This window comes from Hordeum vulgare, chromosome 4H (genome assembly GCF_904849725.1).
Source record: "Hordeum vulgare subsp. vulgare chromosome 4H, MorexV3_pseudomolecules_assembly, whole genome shotgun sequence".
In the NCBI taxonomy this organism is placed as follows: domain Eukaryota; kingdom Viridiplantae; phylum Streptophyta; class Magnoliopsida; order Poales; family Poaceae; genus Hordeum; species Hordeum vulgare.
This window is the reverse complement of record NC_058521.1, coordinates 488,423,688-488,436,934: the sequence shown is the minus strand read 5'-3', so window position 1 is coordinate 488,436,934 and position 13,247 is coordinate 488,423,688.

The following is a 13,247-nucleotide window of genomic DNA, read 5'->3' as shown; positions in this document are numbered from 1 at the left end:
TCTCTCTCTTTCTGAATAGCAGCCTGCAACACAACTCATTGTTAGCAATGTAATCATATTGGTTCCAACGCACAACATAATGCGGAAAGATAGTTGAGTCCATTAAACTAACCTCGATGGCGAGCTTGACTGGCCGTGGACGACGTGTTATCTCCGGACAAGAGCTCGTTTGGCGTGCCTTTATCTGCCGGAGAGTGCTAGGACAACGTATAAGGCCGTCTCCAATGGCGATCGAGCCATGGGGCCTCCCGTTGCCAGCTATCATCACTAGCTCTGGATCAATAGGCCCCTCGCTCGGGTTAAAGTCCTCCCCTTTCCTCGCCTTCCCGTGATCTCTGTACTTCACAAGCTTGTCGTGGGAGGAGATGTTGGTGAAGTTTTCTGGATGCTCGAGGTCAGACTCAGAGAATGCCTTGACCTTCTTGTATGAGGCAGTATGGGCCACCGCATACATGTCGTACATATGTGGCGCCTCCGTCTTATTGTGACGCGCCTAAAAGAGAGAGAGCGGAAAATTGTATTGGTAAAGGGCTCAAGATAGCATTAAGAATGAATTGCATGAGGCATGAAGCAAACCACATACCCAGTTCTCGCCAAATTGGATTAAGTTGACGCTCCCTTGATGGTGTGGCACGCCAACCATTTTGCCACGCCTCTCCTTGGCGTTGTTGTGGCTGGTCTCCCACGTTTCGGAGCACCACTAATCCACCAAGGCCTCCCAACAATCCATCTTATCCACACACCATCTCGGGGGCACCTAAGTTAATAAAGATAAATTTGAGTGCGTAAGAACCAAATCAAGGAAACTAACTACAAAGCCTTAATAATATGTAATTACCTTCATGTAATGCTCCTTCTCCATCTTAGCATCACGACACTTCGCCTTATCAATCCTAATACGCCGCGTGGCATAGTAGTCTCGAACAGCCTGCACCCGAGCCTCGTGCCGAAAGTTTTGAAGTAGGCGGCGATATTCGGTTTCGATAACCTTTGCCGCGTCGTCCTCGTATCCCTCCTCACACCTGTAGAAGGTCTGCAAACGAGACAACACCGATTAGTACAATAAATAGCTATGGTTAATTTATAATTGTGTGAAAGAGAAATTACCCAGAACTTTCGGATCATCATGTCCGCCCTCGTGTCACACAAAACACTGTCGATCTCCACCTCCGGCGGGGCCGGGGCACCCAAGTAGTGCTCCCAGGTCATTCCTACCTCTCGCTCCCGACCGGGCAACGTAACAAACCCTGGGAAGTTTTGACGGCAAAGAACACCAAGGACGCTGTTGGGCTTGCGGACACCCTTGGCAACAATCCAACCCCTACAGTATGACAAATTAAAGCCAAAACATTAGATATTTGAGAAAACGCGAAGGCAAAAGGTTAAATAAGAGTAAATTAACTTACTTGTCCCCATTTGGCCTAATCGACCACCTCTGCTCGGGGGTCGCTGGCACGAGCGGGAGCCCCGAACTACCACGCTGGTAGACGGTATCCCCCTCACCCAGCTCCTCGTCGCTACCAGCATGGCTAGTTGGCTCAGGCCAGGTATCCCACTGGGTCTCTTGGGACGTACCCTCATCCCTGCTGTGCTCCGCAGTCGTTTGGAAGGAAGCCTCTGGGACACGAGTCTCGTGGGTCGAAGGCTCGTCGACCTGAGGCTCATCGACCCGAGGCTCGTGAACCAGAGACCGTGTAGCCTCCACCTCAGACGAATCCATCCTAGAAGTCCTCCTGTGCTCAGGTGAATCAGCTTGGGGTGGTGGCGGAGACCGTGTAGCCCTACCTCTCCCGCGGCCACGTGTACCTTTAGTACAACATAAATACCAACATGAGTAATAAAATGTATATAAATACCAATATGCATACAACATGAGTACAACATAAATACCAACATGAATACAACGTGTACCTTTAGTGCCTCTCGGCTTCGTGGGTGGTCGACCTCCTCTCACGGGGGGCGCTCCTTGCATAGTAGAGAGAAACACTCTCCGAAGAGGCGAGGCAGGAATGGAAGTACCCATCCCATCACCCGCCGACGAAGAAGCAGCCGCTGCGTGCTTTCGACCCTTTCCCACCATCTTTCAATAACTGTCATGACAAAGAGTAAATGAAATTAGTACAACATAAATACCAACATGACTAATAAAAATTGAATACCTAACATGAACTCAAAATTTATATATAGTATAATAGTTGAATACCTGACATGAACTAATAACAATCGTCCTCGTCTATATATGCTTCGGGGTCAATAAATGCATCATGATCATCACTATCATCAATAAATGCATCATCATCATCACTATCTAGAAGAACATGTGGAAGGCCACCATTATGTAATCGGTCAAGAAGTGACAGGTCATCCGCAGAAGTAACCTCTTCTTCTTCCAACTCTTCCTGTTCGGGCTCAGGGGTTAAGACGGATTCACTGTCGCTGTCTACTTCAATGTTCTGGGGTGAAGTAGAGCGATTCTTAAAACGTTTCTTGGACATACGTGTTTCTTGGAAGAATTCTCCTTCATATGTGTCTGGGTTAATGTGAGGTTCGTAATCCTCTTCATTGAGGGTAGGTGGTCTAAAATGTGGTGGCACTTCATAAACGACATTCCAACCTTTGAGATTTGGATCAGTTTGGCAGGCCCACGGTAGATAGAAAACTTGTGTCGCCTGTTGAGCCGTAATATAGACATCGGGAACATCTAAGTGGGTGTTTTGGTTGATTTCAACTAGTCCTATATGTTCATGAGTCCTTCTAGTCTCCCTCGGCTCAAACCAATAACATTTGAAGACTACAACGGTCGGTGGGTTGTCACCATAGAATAGAAGTTCATAAATTGCTTCAACTCTTCCATAATACTCGGTGTCTCCTTCGCCGATAGCAGAGACAGAACAATTTGTAGTCTTTAGGTCGGGCATAGATAGCTCTTTGCCAAAGGTACGAAAGTGATACCCGTTGATGTTGTATTTGTCAAATGAACGGACCTTATAGTCAAAACCATTAGCGACTTGTCTCAACTCGGCGTCCATAGACTCTGCATCAGCCTACAAGTTTAATACGAAAGAATGGATGCATTAGCCGCAAATTAGACCAATAAATCAAATGGGCCCTTAATGGTAATTAATTACCCTTTGTTTGAACCAAGAGATGAAACCAGGATAGTCGCCTCCATGCTTTGCGAGAAGCTCATACTCTTCGACGGAATCCTTTTCGATGACCGCTCCAGCCGAGAATTCGGCGACGTATCGACTATATCAAATATCCGGGAATAAGAGTAGTTCAAAGCAATTAGAAGTTGCGGAACAATAAATTACCGAGAACTTACTCGATGTACGGCCGCACTTCTGTTAGGTTGGTGAAGATATACAATGAAATGGTCCGCCATTCTTCGACATCCAACGATTTCCCTTTCGACGCACCGGATGGTGCGAGCTTACCTTTGAATAGGCTGAGGTTGGATCGAACTTTTTCTCGATCGCCATCATTGTACCGAGGCTTCGGGTTATGCAATGATGATTTTTGGCTTCGTAGTGTGCTGTCATGAAGTTTGCCGCCTCCTCAGTAATGAATGCCTCGGCCATCGATGCTTCAATTCTACGTTTATTTTTACACTTAGCTCGAAGCGTCTTCTGCATCCTCTCAGTTGAGTAGCACCATCGATTTTGAACGGCCCCCCCATTCTTGCCTCGGTCGGGAGATGCAAAATCAAATGTTGCATTGGATTAAAGAAGCCCGGTGGAAAGATCTTTTCTAATTTGCAGACCAACTCCGGCGCCAACTCTTCCATTTCATCTAGCACGCCAGGCGATAGTTCTTTCGCACAAAGAGAAGGGAAGAAATAGCTCAGCTCTGCCAGTACTAGCCATTCATCCTCAGGGATAAAGCCACGCAACATCACCGGCATTACCCGCTCAATCCATATGTGCCAATCATGACTCTTGAGCCCAAATATTTTCAATTTCTCAAGACTCGCTCCCCTCTTTAGATTCGCAGCATACCCATCGGGGAACATCAACCGCATTTTCACCCACAATAGCATTTCCCTCATAGCTGGCCTTTCAAGATTGAACCATGCCTTTGGCTTCGCTATGCTTTGCTTTCCTTTCCGTTGTCGCAAGTTTTGCAACGGTCTATCACATAGAGCCTCCAGGTCGATTCTAGCCTTAGGATTATCTTTTGACTTCCCCTCTATGCCGAACAATGTACCAAAAATGGCCTCCGCAATATTCTTTTCAGTGTGCATCACGTCAATGTTGTGTGGGCAAAGGAGGTCTTTGAAGTAAGGGAGATCCCATAAGCATGACTTGTGAGTCTAGGCGTGTTCCGTATTATACCCTTTGAAGTATCCTGGATGCAAAGGATCGGGCTCGAGAGCGTTTAACTGATCAAGGGTCTGTTGGCCTGTCAACGCAGCTGGTGCAGTGTTTTTGACAACTCTACCTTTGATGAAATTCTTCTTGTCTTTTCTGAACTTATGGTCAGGATCCAGGAATTGTCTATGCATGTCGAAGCAAGAATACTTGCGACCAGCCTGCAGCCAACGGAACTGAAGAGCTGCCTTGAATGTGGTGCACGGGAACCTTCCATGCACACACCAGCCAGCGAATAGCGCAAACGCCGGATAATCATGCGTCGAGTACATGTACCACACATGCATTTTCAAATTTGTTTTGGTAGCCGCGTCGTAGATCTTGATCCCATTATCCCAGGCTTCTTGCAACTCATCCTTAAGCGGCTGCATGTACACATTCATATTCTTCCCCGGATAGTTGGGCCCTGGAATTATCAACGTCAGGAAAATGTTCTTTCTTTTCATAATCTCTCCGGGTGGCAAATTTAGTGGAACGACAAATACAGGCCAACAACTGTATTGTGCTGCTGTCCTACCATACACATTGAACCCATCCGTGCTGATGGCAACTCTAGGTTGCCTTGGATCTTCCGATTTATCCTTATGTAATGCATCGAAGTGCCTCCAGCAAAACCATCTGAAGTCTGTACCGTCATCTTGTTCCCATCCGCATCTAGTTCGGTTCTTTTGCCCAATTTGTGCCATGTCATCTGTCTGGCCGTCTCTTCGACCATGAAAAGACGTTGAAGTCTTGGTACGATTGGCAGATATCGAAGAACACTAATGGGGATTTTGGTCTGATTCTTCTCACCCATGCCGTTGTCTACCACAATATACCTGGAAGAATTGCAAATGGGGCAATAGTTCAAGGCCGCATACTCAAGCCTAAATAAGGCACATCCATTCTCACAGGCATGTATCTTCTCATAGGGCATCTTAAGTACACGGAGGATTTTCTCTGACTGGTACAGGTTTGCAGGCAGTACATGGCCTTTGGGTAGAAAGCGTCCAAATATCGTCATCATCGCGTCATAGCATTCTCTGCCTAGGTTGAATTGAGCCTTCAGAGCCATTACTTGCGCGATGGCATCTAGCTGACAAAGCTCAGTCTGCTCGTGGAGAGGACGTTTTGAAGACTCCAGCATTTCATAGAAGGCCTTTGCAGATTCCTCCATCTCATTGTCCGAATCACGAGCATCATCAAAGTCTTGCACCATGTCTTCCATCCCAATACCATGCTCGTCGGTGCGACGACGAATCACCTCAGCTCTGGCACGTTGGTCAGACTCACCATGAAAAGTCCACACCGTATAATTAGGCGTAAAACCCCACTTCTGCAGGTGTTTACCCATTTCAAACTCTGTCTGCTTTTTCTAGTTGTCGCAGTTGGGACAGGGGCACCATGTTTTATGCTGGCCATTTGCAAATGCGGCTCTCACAAACCCCCTGGTTTTTGTTAACCATTCATGGGTCATGTCTTTCTGACTAGGGTGACCAGTGTACATCCAAGCACGATCACTCATGTTGCCTAGCTACCTATGGGGGCACAAGAAATAAATATATAATTCATCATCTATATTCATACGCTAATCAAGTTTGTCAGTTTTATTACGTCCATGCAACCTACACGCTAATAGGTAAAGATAGGTCCTAATCCCACCCGAGTATGTGTAGACTGGGTTCGTTTTCCCATGCTCTGCTCCAGATGCGACGCAGAATTTCGACAGCACCTCCCCGCTGTTCTCCTGATACACGTCTCGGCAATAAGCAGAGAGGATGTGTACCCGGAGAACAACAGGGGAGGCACTGACGAAATTCCGCATCGGATCCGGAGCACAGCATACGGGAAAACAAACCCAATCTACACATACTCGGGCTGTCCATGGATAATGTTGGACAATTCGAAAGGATGGCGGTTATAAATATGCAAAGAAATGCATATTTATAGATGTCGCCCTTTCGAATGGGAGACGCATACTGGTCACGCATACTCATGATTGAAGAAACCTATAGCTAGCAAGTTTCATCGGCACGAAGACCGGGACAGAGCAAATTAAGGGGGTAGGAGGAGAAGACATTTGTGCTCACCAACAAACGCAAGGGCGGAGCTCGTCCAACGCACGTGGAGGTCGTCGAACAACTGCACATTGAAATTCACCCGATCAACACAAATATGATGTTTTTATAATTAACATAACTCTATGACCTAACTCATAACTATGTGGGTCAGTGTCATCGGGGGTCGAAGGTCACTGGCGTCGGGGATTGGGGTCTTTTCGGTCAACAAGAGGCCGAAGAGGTGTCGGGGCTCGGGGGTTGGGGGTCAGTGGCGTCGGGGGGCGGGGGTCAAGGGTGAGTGTTGTCGGGGGTCGAGGGTGAGTGTTGTCGGGGGTCGGGGGTCGGGGGTTGAGGGTCAGTGGCGTCGGGCGTCGGGGGTCGGGGGTTAGTGGCGTCGGGGGTCGGGGTAGGGGGTCGGGGGTCGAGGGTGAGTGTTGTCGGGGGTCGGGGGTCGGGGGTCGAGGGTCAGTGGCGTCGGGCGTCGGGGATCGGGGGTCAGTGGCGTCGGGGGTCGGGGTAGGGGGTCGGGGGTCGGGGTGAGTGTTGTCGGGGGTCGGGGGTCGGGGGTCGAGGTTACCTATAAAACTTTCCAGGTCACCTATAAAACTTTCCAGCTCCAACTAGCTAAAACTAGCTCTAGCGGTGGCATCCAAACAGGGCCATTGTGTCGTTCTTTCTTACCATGTTCTCCTAATCTTTTCAGATGTGACGTGGTAGTAATTTTAAATTATTTTATTCATAAACCAGATTACTTACTCAGTCTTCTATTGTATATACGATGCACTTTTTTCCATGACCTCTACTTATACATTGGTTTTGTTCACTAGATTCCTGAATTCAGGGCACGTGCGTCTGCTCGGATTGATGCATGGATAGTACTTGATGTCCTCTACATGCGCGATGAGTGTATAACTCTTTAACATCACATATTAGGGGCACTTTTACCCATCTTAACATCACATTGAGTTGGTGTAAATATAGAGAGTCGATGACAGGGTCTATATAATTGATATGCATACAACCAACAGGAAGTTAACACGCGCATATCAAAACGGCCAAACATAGAGCCATGATACATACTAAGCGCCCTAGGGTATGGAGGGCTAATGACATGCTCCACATGCAGACAAGCACCATTATTCGCAGCAGTCTCAGAATTTATTTTGTTGAACACTAAATCATTAGGAAAATCAATTAAACCAAAGTTGTCACATGTCACTGTAAATTTTGGGAACTTGGTATGGCCTTTATTTAACACAACGCATTAAGTAAAACTGACATTTATATGTTAATCATATTTCCACAGCAGACAAAAACATATTTGTATTTGCATAATTTCTATAACAACATTGTGCCATTCTACATATTCGAAGGTGTCACCTCCTTTATTTTGTATCATTTATTCAAAGAGAATAGATATTAGCATGAGAATATTTTCTTTGTGTAGGTATGATGTGTCATGTGTCCAAGAATTACTACCAATTTGATGGTAAATAGCAGTACGAACTCATTTTTTTCATTTTCTCCTATACAGATGAATCTCACCGTTTTTGCTGGCAGGGGAGAGGAGTTCCTCCGGGGAGGTGGCTGCTCCGGCTAGGCGGCGGAGGAGGGTGCGAGCGACGGAGGGGGGTGGCGACGAGGCTCCAGGGCGTCCGGGGCGAGGAGGAGCGTCAGGGGGGCTGCTCGTGCTCCTGACGGCGTGGCCGGATCGGAGGAGAGGTGCGGCCTGCAGGGGGGAGCCGATGGGGAGGGGAGCCGATGGGGAGGGGGGGTGGCGACGGTGGGGAGGGCGGGGAGGCGCCGGCCGGTGGGGGAGGGCGGGGAGGCACCGGCCGGTGGGGGAGGGCGGGGAGGCGCCGACCGGTGGGGGAGGAGGTGGCGACGGTGGGGAGGGCGGGGAGGTGCCGGCCGATGGGGAGGGCGGCGAGGCGCCGGCCGGTGGGGAGGGCGGGGAGGCGCCGGCCGGTGGGGGAGGCGCGGGCCGGTGGGGAGGGCGGGGAGGCGACGGCCGGTGGGCGCAAGCTGGATGGGGGAGGGAGCGTGCGGGAGGAGGGCGACGAGGTGGGTTTTTTCTTTTTTTTTTGAAACAACGAGGTGGGGTTGGAGCGTTAGTGGGCAGGCGTTAGTGGGGTCGATGTCTTTTCCGTCCGCTGTGCTCCAAGGCAGACGGCAAAGGAGCTTTTGGCGGACGGCAAAGACACGGCGGATGGCAAACGTAATGGCTACAACTGCGATTTTTCTTTGCCGTCTGCATGGGTCATCTTTGCCGTTAGCCGTTTCTTTGCCATCAGCTTGGTCCATCTTTGCCGTCCGCTAGCTGACGGCAAAGAAGCGACTCATGGCAAAGCACTTCTTTGCCATCTGTCAGATCTTTGCCATCTATTTTTTGGTAGCTGGCGGCAAAGAGCTTCTTTTCCATCAGCCAGCAGACGGCAAAGACCCGGCAGATGGCAAATTCTCTGATTCCAGTAGTGAGTGTCTTGGGTCATGTCTACATATTTCTCAAACCCGCAGGGTCTGCACACTTAAGGTTCGATGATGTTTTAGTAAAGTTGAGTTATATGTGTGGTTACCGAATGTTGTTCGGAGTCCCGAATGGGATCACGGACGTCACGAGGGTTTCCAGAATGGTCCGGAAACGAAGATATATAGGATCGTTTCATTTGGTCACTGGAAGGTTTTGGGCAATTACGGCAGTGTACCTGGAGTGTCGAATGGGTTCCGGGTGTTCAGCGCGAGGGGCCCACCCATCGAGAGTGAGCCCAGTAACCCTAGGGTGGCACACCAGCCCTTAGTGGGCTGTTGGAGCGAGTCCAAGAGGGCTATGGTGCAACAAGTAAAAGAAACCAAAGGAAATAAAAAAAAGGAAAGAGGGAGGTGGGAAGGAAGAGGAGGACTCCTCCTTCCCCAAACCGAATTGGAGAAGGAGTCCTCCTCTCCCTTCGGCCTGCGCACCCTTGGGTTCCTTGAGACCCAAGGCTAGCCCCTCCCTTCCTCCTATATATACTGGTGGTTTTAGGGCTTTTGAGACACAACTTTGCCACGCGCAACTCAAACCTATACCATGTAGTTTTACCTCTAGATCGGATTTCTGCGGAGCTCGGGCAGAGCCCTGCAGGAGTAGATCATCACCACCACCGGAGTGTCGTCACGCTGCCGGAGAACTCATCTACTTCTCCGCCTCTCTTGCTGGATCAAGAAGGCCGAGATCGTCATCGAGCTGTACCTGTGCTGAACGCGAAGGTGTCGTTCGTTCGGCGCTAGATCGGAACGGATCGTGGGACGGATTGTGGGATGACGGTGATTCGAATCACGAAGTTGTACCACTACATCAACCGTGTTTCTTAACGCTTCCCGCTTAGTGATCTGAAAGGGTACATATATCTAATCTCCTCTCGTAGATGGACATCACCATGATAGGTCTTCGTGTGCTTAGGAAAATTTTTGTTTCGCATGCAACGTTCCCGAACACTGAGTTGGTTGAATTAAAGAAGCAAATAAAAGAATAACTGGACAAGGGTTATATGAGGCCCAACTCCTCACCATGGGGATCACCACTATTGTTTTCTAAAAAGAGAGATGGAACCCTAAGGTTGTGCATTGACTATCGAGCCCTCAACATGGCCACTATCAAGAATATGTATCCGCTACCTCGAATAAATGATTTATTCGACCAACTCGCTCAAGCTAAAGTTTTTCCAAGATTGATTTCAGGTCGGGATATCATTAGTTAAAAATACAACTAGATGATATTCCCAAGACAACATTTACCTCCAGATACGAATTGTATGAATTAAAAGTGATGTCGTTCGGACTAACGAACGCCCCATCATATTTGTGCATCTAATGAACAAAGTATTCATGAACTATATAGACAAGTTTGTCATGGTGTTCATTGATGATATATTGGTATATTCCAAGACACCATAAGAACACGCACAACACGTGACAATTGTACTAGGTGAGCTTCGGAAACATTAGTTGTATGCAAAGTTTAGCAAATGTGAATTTTGGCTGAAAGATGTGAGATTTTTGTGTCACGTATTGACACAAGGAGGTATTGTTGTGGACCCCGAAAACGTCAAAGTCGTACTTGGATGGCAACAACCCGCCAACTGACAAACGTAAGGAGTTTCTTTGGAATGGCTGGGTATTATAGAATATTTATTGAAGGCTTTTCCACCATAGCCAAACCGATGACTCAATTACTCAATAAATAAATAAATTTGAGTGGACTCAAGCGTGCGAGAATTTTTTTCAAGAATTGAAGAAGAAATTAACCACAACACATGTATTAATAGTCCCTGACTTACGCAAAGATTTTGAAGTATACTGTGATGCATCTAGAAAAGGCCTCGGATGTGTATTGATGCAAGAAGGAAAAGTTGTGGCCTACGCCTCAAGGGAACTACGACGACATGAGGAAAATTATCCGACTCATGACTTGGAATTAGTCACAGTAATCCATGCTCACAAGGAATGGAGGCACTTCTTACTTGGAAATCGTTGTGAAATATACACGGACCACAAAACTCTCAAATATATTTTTACCCAGCCAGAGCTTAACCTGCGGCAATGTCGTTGGTTAGAATTGATTATTAATTATGACGTGGGAATTCATTACCATCCAGGTAAAGCGAACATGATAGCTAATGCTCTTAGCACAAACCCCACCCCAGAGAGCGAAACTATGCACAATTTGAGACCTGAATTTATTCAGGAGTTCGCCAAACTCAACATGCTCGTAGTTCCAGAAGGCAAGGCTGCATGCCTAGAAATACAACTCACATTGGACGAACAAATCAAGAAGGCTCAAGACGGACATCCCAGTATTGAAGGGATAAAATGGAAAGTGCGTCTAGGCAAGGCTGCAGAATTTAATATTGATGAGCAAGGAATATTATGGTACGACAAGAGATTGTGCGTACCTAACCAAGAAGACCTCAAGACACCAAATTTGGAAGAATCCCTTGCCGCGCCATACTCCATCCATCCAGGAGGCACAAAAATGTACAAAGACATTTAGACAAAATTTTGGTAGCACGACATGAAGAGGGATATTAAGGCCGAGTACGAGAAACCAACATGCCTATTGCAACCACTGAAGGTGCGTGAATGGAAGTGGCTTGAAATTGGTATGGACTTCATTGTCGGACTACCCTGATCCTGACATGGACACGATGACATATGGGTCATCATTGATTTACTCGCCAAAGTGGCTCATTTCATTCCCATGAAGACCACTTATTCCACCTAGAAGCTGGTCAAGCTGTATTTCGGCCGTCTTGTCTGTTTGCACGGAATACCAAACACCATAGTGTCCGATAGAGGCACTTAGTTCACCCTAAGATTTTGGGATCATCTACAACAAGCATTGGGAACACAGCTGGTGTCCAGTACAACATCTCATCCCCAAACAGGAAGACATACCAAGCGTGTGAACCAAATCTGGGAAGACATGCTCACAGCGTGTGTCCTGACTTACAAAACTAGTTGGGAAAACAGCCTACCATATGCCGAGTTCTCCTACAACAACAGTTATCAGACCAGTCTACAAATGTCACCCTTTGAAGCCGTTTATGTACGAAGATGTCGTACACGGCTGAATTGCTCAGAGACCGGTGATAGACGTATCTTCGGTCCGAAAATGCTCCAAGAAGCCGAGGACAAAGTGAAACTCTCCAGAGACAATCTCAAAACAGCCCAGAGTCGTCAAAAGAGTTATTATAATCAAAAGCATCGAGACTTCAGTTTTGAGCCAAATGAATATGTATACCTTTGAGTATCTCCAATGAGGGGTGTGCGAAGGTTTAAGATCAAAGGAAAATTGGCACCTTGCTTCATCGGATCTTTCTGAATAATTGCACAGAGAGGCAAGGTAGCCTACCATCTAGAAGTATCCACTGAATTGTCACACATACATGACGTCTTTCACAAATCATAGTTGAGAAAGTGCATGAGCAACCTTGACAATCGATTATCGCATGATAGCTTAGATGTTCAACCAGACCTTACTTACCGTGAGCACCCACTAAAAATCTTGGAAGAATAAGAAAGAAGGGCACGTCAAATGGTAACCAGATTTTACAAAGTTCAACGAAGCAATCACACCAAGGATGAAGCCACTTGGGAAAGAGAGGAATTCCTGCATGCACAACATCCACACTTGAATGAAGGGTTGGTGAAATCTCGGGGAAAAGATTTTCCCTAAGGGGGTAGGTGTTGTAACACCCTCAAATTTTTAATTTAGAATTTTGAAGTTTTATTTATTATTAAAGAGTGTTATTGGAATTTTTATAAAACCTATTTGGAATCTTTTGGGAAACTTTATTCTTGAGAGAAACTTCTTATGGGGTTTCTTGACATAATTGATAGTTTGACAAGAGTGCTATGTGATTCTTACATGATAGAAATTTCATTTGTAAGAATTTAACCTCTTATTTTAAACAACTTGGTTTATGCCTGAATTTGTTTCCTCTAAAATTCTCACACATCTATTCCCTCTCCTAATTTCAAAGTTTTCATTCCAATGACCGTCTTTTGTCCTAAGGACTTCATCTAAAAGAATTTCACAATGTTTTGGATGTGTTTACTATTTTTACACGTTTTAAAATAACTCTATGAATTTTCTGTAATCATTTTTGGACACCAAAAATTTGTAAAGGAACCTATAGTTCTCTTTAGCTTTTTACACGAAGTTAGCTATCCATGATAGCCCTAGGTACCCTCAACCTAATTTTCCAAAACTTTTGTTGTGCAGTTCAAATTTTTCAAAATCTGTTTGACTGAAATTTGGACCAGATTTGATCTTTTTGATGAAAACCCATATTTTTCA